The sequence below is a fragment of the Rhinopithecus roxellana genome, chromosome 9 (assembly GCF_007565055.1).
Source record: "Rhinopithecus roxellana isolate Shanxi Qingling chromosome 9, ASM756505v1, whole genome shotgun sequence".
NCBI classification, from domain to species: domain Eukaryota; kingdom Metazoa; phylum Chordata; class Mammalia; order Primates; family Cercopithecidae; genus Rhinopithecus; species Rhinopithecus roxellana.
The window spans coordinates 15905314-15913589 of record NC_044557.1 but is presented as its reverse complement, the minus strand read 5'-3'; the positions used below and the strand labels follow the sequence as shown (position 1 = coordinate 15913589).

Below are 8276 nucleotides of genomic sequence, written 5' to 3'. Positions count from 1 at the left end.
TGATTGTGATTCCTGCTATAAGGATAATGATTAGGCAGAAGGCTCAAGTGAGGGAGACTTCTTGGCTGGTATTCCAATCGAAAGGAGTTACACTATATAGGGTAAGTACTATAATGCCTGCAATTAAGGTGTAATAGAGTGTTTCCATAAAAGGAGGCTAGTTGTAAGAGTAGTTTAAACCTGTTTGAGACGGATGGATTTACTGATGTGAAGTTTCTTCTGGGATGGATGTGAGGCAGAGTCAGGTTGGCCCGAGGAATGGGCTGAAATACCGGTTAGAAGTTGGTGAAGTGCAGGTCGGTGGGAGCTCTCTTTAACCTGCAAAGGTGATACCAGGAGGTATGTCCTGAGAGTTTGGCTGCAGTAGGCATTGTAAGAATGACCTGGAAAGGGCCTTACCCTTTTGGTTAAAGGCTGGTTGGGTTAAGGGTTTTTAGGAAAACATGTTCTCCTGGTAGGAGGTTCTGGTCAGTGGGGCCTTTATGGGACCACTGGCAGACTTTTTGGGAGGGCCTGGTCTGCCTGTTTGCGGAGGAGATGGTGGATGAGGGAGAGTGTTGGGAGGTATTCTTCTAAATGAGAATCAGAAGGAGGCCTGCTTTGTAAGAGGAAAGGGCATCCATACATTAATTCAAATGGGCTGAGGAAGGAGGGTGCCTTTGGGCTGGCTCTGATGCAGGCTAGAGCTATGGGTAGGAGGGAAGTCCAGGGCCTCTGGACTTCTACAGTGAGTTTGGTCAACTGAGTTTTAAGGATTCCATTTGCCCTTTCAACTTTTCCTAATGACTGGGGTCATTATGGGATATGGAGGCACCACTGGACACCAAGGGGCTGTTGGGTGATTTGGGAAATGAAGCCAGGGCCATTTTCTGATTGAATGGAGTGAGGGAGACTAAACCTAGGGATGATTTATGTGACAAGGATCTGGGAGACTACTGTGGCTTTTTCTGAAGAGGTAGGAAATGCCTCCATCCACCCAGAGAAGGTGCCTATAAGAGTGAGAAGGAATCTTGTGTTTTTGACAGGAGGCATGTGGGTGAAGTCTATTTGCCAGTGTTCCCCTGGGAGTGTTCCTCTTAGCTAGTGTGCAGGAACAGATGGGGAATGGAGGACTCCTTGAGAGGAAGTTACAGAGCATATACAACAATTTGAAGTTATGTTTTTTAGTGAGGTGAACAGGTGAGGGGAGAAGAAATACGGGTGCAGGAGGAGATACAGGGGACATGCACCAATATGGAAGGATTGGTGGAGGGATGTCAGGATTTTGTCAGTTTGTTCCCAGGGACAGGACTAGCTTCTGGTCCTTAACTAATCCAGTCGCCCTGGAGGAAGGCTCCTTATTGTAGTAATAAGGTCTTTTCAGTAGGGTAGTATTGAGGTTGGATTGCAGGGGTAATGAGGAGGAGGGAGGCAGAAGTGGGAGAAAGGAAGGCTTCTTTTGCTGCCTCATCAGCCTTTCTGTTCCCTCTTGAGATTGTATATGTTCCTGTTTGATGTCCCTGACAGTGTATAACTCCTGCCTCAGTTGGGAGATGTGTGGCCTGAAGGAGTTGGTAAATAAGGGGGCTGTCAGTGATAGGGGTCCCTTTGGCAGTAAGGAATCCCCTCTCTTGCCAGATGGTGGCATGGGAATGAAGAATGTGATACGCATATTTGCAGTCTGTGTAAATGTTGACTCGTTTGCCTTTGGAAACGGTTAGGGCTTTGGTGAGAGCTATGAGTTCAGCTTTTTGAGAGGAGGTTCCTGGAGGTAGGGGCTTAGCTTCAGTTGCTCAGTCAAGGGAAACAACTGCATACCCAGCAGTTTTGGGGGAGCCGGTGGGCCAGGAAGAAGAGCCATCTATAAATAGCTGGTCATCAGGATTGGTGAGAGGCTTGGAAGAAATGTTTGGAAAGTATGATTGCAGGTGATCTAGGATGTCAGTGCAAGAATGAGTAGCAGGGGAAGAAGATACAGGGAGTAAGGATGCTGGGTGAGGAAAGCACTTTTGGCAAGACTAAATTCAGGATTTTCGATAAAGAGTATCGGGGGAACTAGCCCCCAATATTTCAACATAGGTTCTTTCTATTTTTCTAAGTGTTGGCCGGTATGAGAAATAAAGAGAAAGAGTACAAAGAGAGAAATTTTACAGCTGGGGTCCAGGGATGTCATCACATATTGGTAGGACAGTGATGGCGACCCCAAGCCACAAAACCAGCGAGTTTTTATTAGGGATTTTAAAAGGGGAGGGGGTGTACGAATAGGGAGTAGGTCACAAAGATCACATGCTTCAAAGGGCAATAAAGGTCACAAGGCAAGGCAAAATTAGAATTACTGATGAGGGCCTATGTCCCACTGTGCATGCATTGTCTTGATAAATATCTTAACAGGAAACAGGGTTCGAGAGCAGACAACCGGTCTGACTAGAATTTACCAAAATGGAATTTCCCAATCCTAGTAAGCGTGAGGGTACTACAGGAGACCAGGGCATATTTCAGTCCTTATCTCAACTGCATAAGACAGACACTCCCAGAGCAGCCATCTATAGACTTACCCCCAGGAATGCATTCCTTCCCCAGGGTCTCAATTATTAATATTTCTTGCTGGGAAAATAATTCAGCAATATTTCTGTTACTCACACATCTGTCTAGAGGCTCTCTGCAAGAAGAAAACTATGGCTGTGTTCTGCCTGACCCCACAGGCAGTCAGACCTTATGGTTATCTTTCCTTGTTCCATGAAAATTACTGTTATTCTGTTCTTTTTCAGGGTGCACTGATTTCATATTGTTCAAACACACATATTTTATAATCAATTTGTACAACAGTAGTCTTGAGGTGACGTACATTCTCAGCTTATGAAGATAACAGGAATAAGAGAATAAAGTACAGACAGGCATAAGAAATTATAAGAATATTGACTGGGGAAGTGATAAATGTCCATGAAAACTTCACAGTTTATGTTCGGAGATTGCAGTAAAGACAGGCATAAGAAATTATAAAAGTATTAATTTTGGGAACTGATACCTGTCCATGAAATCTTCACAATTTATGTTCTTCTGCCTTGGCTCCAGCCAGTCCATCCATTCGGGGTCCCTGACTTCCCTTAACAAAAGAGGGCATGGAGTAATTGAATCCGGGAAGGAGGAAGGGAGCCTAATGCTCGAGAGGAGAGGAGATCCTGTAGATTATGAGGACTGTAGATGGTGGTATGTTGACTAAATGCTAGTTTCCTGCTTTCTAGAGCTAAAGCGGCTGCTGCTGTAGTGCTCTAAGACAGGTTGGCCATCCTCTGACTGTGTTGTCTAATTGTTTAGAGAGGTAGGCTACAGGGGCAAAGGAAGGAGGGTCTCCTTTCTGTTGCCCTAAGACACCAAGGGCTATTCCTCAGCTTTCAGCAGTATAGAGAGTGAAAGGCTGGGAGATGTCAGGTAAGGACAGAGCTGGTGCAGTGACAAGAGCAGTTTGAAGTTTGAAGAAGCTGGGGAGTATGTTATGCGAGGGATTTAGGGGCTTACTGAGAGGGCCTTTGGCTGCTTCATAGAGGGGGCGAGCTAGGAGGGCAAAGTTGGGAATCCATATTCTAAAAAAGCCTGCCAGTCCTAGGAAGGAAAGGACTTTCCTTTTGGTGGAGGGTGGGGACAGATTATCTATTAGTGCCGCTTGGGCGGGGTCACAGCCTGGTCCCCAGGGGAAAGTTGAACTCTTAGGTAAGTTACTATGGGGCTGGAAAGTTGAGCTTTGGAGGAGGAAACTCTATACCCTTTGGTGGCGAGAAAGTTTAAGATAGAGACTGTGTGGGTTTGAGAGTCTTCTAGAGAGGGGCTGCAAAGGGAAAGATCGTCCACGTATTGAAGAAGATGGCTGAGGGAAAGGTTTAAGGAGGTGAGATCTCAAGCTAAAACTTGTCCGAAGAAATGAGGGCTATCTCTGAAGACTTGAGGGAGGACAGTCCAGGTGAGTTGTGACTGGAGGGTGTCAGGGTTGGTCCAGGTGAAAGCAAAGAGGTTTTGGGAGTCAGGGTGCAGGTTAATAGTTAAAAAGGCATCTTTTAGGTCAATAGCAGTGTAGTGGGTGGTGTTGGAGGGAATGAGAGAGAGAAGTGTATAGGGGGTAGGGACTGTGGGATGAATAGGAAGGATGGCCTGATTGATGGCTTGGAGGTCTTGGATGAGTCAGTATGAGCCATCTGATATTTTAACCGAGAGGATGGGGGTGTTATATGGAAAATGTGTTGGCCTAAGAAGACTACATGAGCAGAGCTTGTGACAGGCTGTGAGCCTTTTTGGTGGGTTAGGGAGATGGGGTATTGGGGGACATTGAGAAATTTAGAGGGGTCTTTTAACTGGATTTTGATGGGGTCATGGTGAGCAGATAGGGAAGGGGTGGTGGTATCCCACACTATTGGGTTTACAAGAGAGGTGGGAAGTGGGTACTGGGGAGAGGGCTCAGGGGCCAGACTAGTGAGGAAGAGTAGGAGGGACTCTGGTTGAGGAAGGGAAAAAAAGGTGATAGAAGCTTTGAATCTGGCTAAAAGGTCTTGGCCTAGGATGGGGGGCATAGGGCAATGAGGCATGATAAGGAAAGAGTGTGAGAAAACAGTATCAAACAGAGAGCAAGTAAGGGATCTGGTGGTGTGTGGACTGACGTGAGATGAGTCCGTCAAGCCCACAACTGAGACCTGGGAGGGATGAGTGCGTCCTGAAAATTCAGGCAAAGCCCAGTAGGTGGCCCTGCTATGGATTAAGAAAGAGATCGGCTTACCTGCTACCAGTAGAGTTACCCTGGGCTCCATGCAGTGATGGCAATGGGGGCCGGGGGCCCTGGGCATCATCAGTCTTCAGTGGTTAGGCCGAGGAGCTATGGGAGTGCGAGTGATTCTTCATTTTTTGTTTTGTTGAAGGGGTGGTGGCTCTCAGGAGCAGGCTTGTCTGTCCATTTGCTGAGAGGACAGTGGGACTTCCAGTGGCCTGTCTGCTGGCAGACTGGGCAAGGGCTCTGTGGCACTTGAGGGCTAGGACATGCCCACACCCAGTGGCCTTCTTTGCCACACTTAAAACAAGGCCCAGGAGGGTTGCTGCTTTGTGCCCTTGGGTAATATGACTGGGCTGATGGATATCTGCTGCTGGAAGTTGTTATTTAGCATGATCTCTTTGGGCTTTATCTAATTTATTTTGCTCATCCCTGCTATTAAACACTTTGAAAGCCAGGTTCAGGAGCTCTTGTTGTGGGGTTTGAGGGCCATCTTCAGCCTTTTGAAATATCCGCCGGATGTCAGGAGCAGATTGGGAAATAAAATGGATGTTAAGAACAATAGTTCCTTCCTGGGAGGCAGGATTGACATGGGTATATTTTTGGAGAGCCTCTGTAAGGCGAGAAAGGAATTGGGCAGGGTTTTCATCAGTTTTTTGGGAGGTTTCTTTGAGTTTTTCAGAGTTTTTCAAAACAGCCTTTATGGGCAGTTTTGTTAAGGCCTGCAATGAGGCAAGTAATCGTATGATTACCGGAGGCCCAGCTGGGGTCTGTGGGTTAATATTCCCGGGTAGGCTCTTCTCGGGGGGGACTGCAGCGGCCCCTACTGGCCTAGTAAGATTTGCCAATGGAAGTCATCTGCACGGGCCTGGGCTGCAAGTCACACTCTTTCCTTCTTTTCTGGAAGGAGGGTAGAAGACAGAATAATATAGGGATCATGCCAAGTAAGTCAATAAGACTGAGTGAGATATTTAAATTCTTTGATATAAGTGTCAGGATCGGAGGACAAGGACCCCAGACGTTCCTCAATTTGGGAAAGATCGAAGAGGAAAAAGGGGATGTGGAAACAGACGATCCCTTCGGCCCCTGCCACTTCCCAGAGAGAAAGCAAGGGAGCGAGCTGCTGGGCATGTTGGGCTCGAGAACGAGTAAGGGGTGGAGACGGGGACGACTCAGAGTCCGGGGAGGACTCAGAGGCGGTATGGTTGGAGAGAGGGAGGATAGAGCTGGAGTGGAGGCATACGGTGGGGGGTCATGCTGTTCTGGTGGAGGATTAGGATGTTGTGGAGCAGGGGAAAAATCAGCGGGATCAAAGGAGGAGGAGATCATCGCCTGGGGCTATTGGGGTGAGGGGAGCAGGAGGCGAGTGGAGTTTGGAGCACGGGAGGAGAATTTGAAAAGTAGAGCACGACTGGCAGAGGAGAGGACGACTACGGAGAGTAAAGAAAGCCTGAACATAAGGAATCTCAGACCACTTCCCATTGCTGTGGCAAAGGTTGTCTACGTCTTTGAGCACGTTGGAATCGAAAGTGCCATTTTCGGACCATTAGGAGTCATGGTCTAATTTGTATTGAGCCCATGCTGTATTACAGTAAAAGATAAGCCTTTTAGGGCGGATTTCTGAATGGAGGCCAAGAGTATTGAGATTGCATAGGAGGCACCCAAGGGTGGTAGTTTTAGGAGGAACAGACTGAGAGGCTCCCATAATGAATGGAAGTAGGGGGGCATGTAGAGGAAGAAGAGACTGCCGGTGATAAGGACGTGGAAGAGGGCATCCCCTTTCCCACATAACTTGTCCGGAATAGAGAAGGTAACTGCCATGTCAGGCATCCCTGAAACAGAGGAACCAGAGGCCTGGAGGCCAGGGGAAGCCCTTGACCCAGCACTGGATCTTTCAGAAACGGAGAGACAAGGGTTTTGGGGAACAGCAACATTCTCTTTTTACTCACCCTGGCGGAGGCTTTGATGGTGGATGAAGTTGCCAGCAACGGGAGAGTCTAGGAGATTCTCTGGGTCTTCAGCAGGTTCAGGGAAGGGGAGAGATTGGCTGGGAGAGGGGTGATTGGGAGGGAGAGAGAGAGAAAGAGAGAGAGAGAGAGCGAGCGCCAGCCAGAGTCTATCCCCTTCCCAGGTTTCGGCACCAGAATGTAAGGTCAGTCATGAGAAAGGAAAAATAGACCCAGTTAGGTGAGCAAGTTTTTATTAATCTGCTGTCTGCCCCCTTAACAGTCAAGGGAAGCAGCACCAAGCTTACAGAGATGAGGGGTTTATATTGGGGAGAGGAGCTTGAGAGAGTTCTTTGGTATGGCTGCATCCTGGGATTGTTTGCTGGTTAATTTGGCCACATATCACCTTGTGACATTTATTACAGGAGGGTGTAGGTAAAGTTTATTTATGCTTCCCACAACCTTCCTGTCTGAACGGAGGGAGAGGGAAACAAAGAACAAAGGTGACTAAGATGGCGTACTTCCGGGTTCTTCATCACCAACTTTCCCATGCCCGGGAAAGGCACAGGTCAACTGCGCAGGCGCAGCATGACGTCCGACCGAGGAAATCGAAACCTACCTGGCCGCGCCCACCTCACGGCCCTCGACCCACCCGCATCCCGCCTACCGCCCTCCCACTCCCACTCCCAGGCCCAAGACATAAAAGCTGCTCCCGGCAGGCGCGCGGCGTGAACTTCCTCGGCCCCTCCTCATACGCGGACCTAGGAACCTTGCCCGAGAACGCCGGAGCGACTTCCTTGGCCTCCGCTGCCAGAGACCGGTGAACTTCGCCCCCTCTTTCTATACATTGGCTACATAATAAAGTTTCCTTTTTATCTTGCCTACTTGCCTTTTCCTCTGGCGCCGGCTCTGGTAGTCGCATAAAGCAAATCAGGTGGTGCCGAAACCTGGGAGAAGACCCCTCCTCAGGGCCCCCCAAGGTCCGAGGAACCTCCTCCTTCCACGCGTGGACAGACCAGGACCTAGACATTGCTTTCCACACCTCCAAGTCTCCTAGGGGTGAGTACCTCTTTCCTCCCTCTCATATTCCTTGGCCAGAAGTCCTGTGCAGGCCCAAGGCTTATTTTGGTCACCAGGTGACCCATAGGAGAGTTTCCAAAGGTAGAGACGTCTGCCCAAAGGAACTCTATTCCAGTCCGTGTGAGACCCATCCAGGACGGAGACGTCCGCCTGGAGGTAATCTCCATTCCGGCTCCAGGAGCCTCCCACCGGTCTCTAGTGGCTCCAAAGGACGCTTTGTAGCCAGGTAGAGTTCGGTTTCCGTTTCCGCCTATAGGCGTGAGGGAGGCAATGGGAAACCCCCAATCCAAAATACCTAGAGACTCCCCTTTAGGGTGTCTTCTAAAAATTCTGAAAACTTTACAATGAGAACAAGATCTTAGGCGAAAGCAACTGGTGTTCCTCTCCACTGTGGCGTGGCCACAATATAAATTAGACAACCAATCTCAATGGCCGCCTGAAGGCACTCTGGATCATAACATTTTAATCGACCTCGGTAATTTCTGCAGACGCTTAGGCAAGTGGTCCGAAATTAACTATAT

General features: G+C 48.7%; 1 long non-coding RNA gene across 1 annotated transcript; it reads left to right on the top strand.

The window, feature by feature from the left end:
* Window positions 1–7555, top strand: LOC115899686. The gene is made up of 2 exons (XR_004059312.1): window positions 1–101; window positions 7238–7555. It is a non-coding gene; the product is annotated as an uncharacterized LOC115899686 (long non-coding RNA).
* The last annotated feature ends 721 nt before the right edge of the window (window positions 7556–8276 follow it).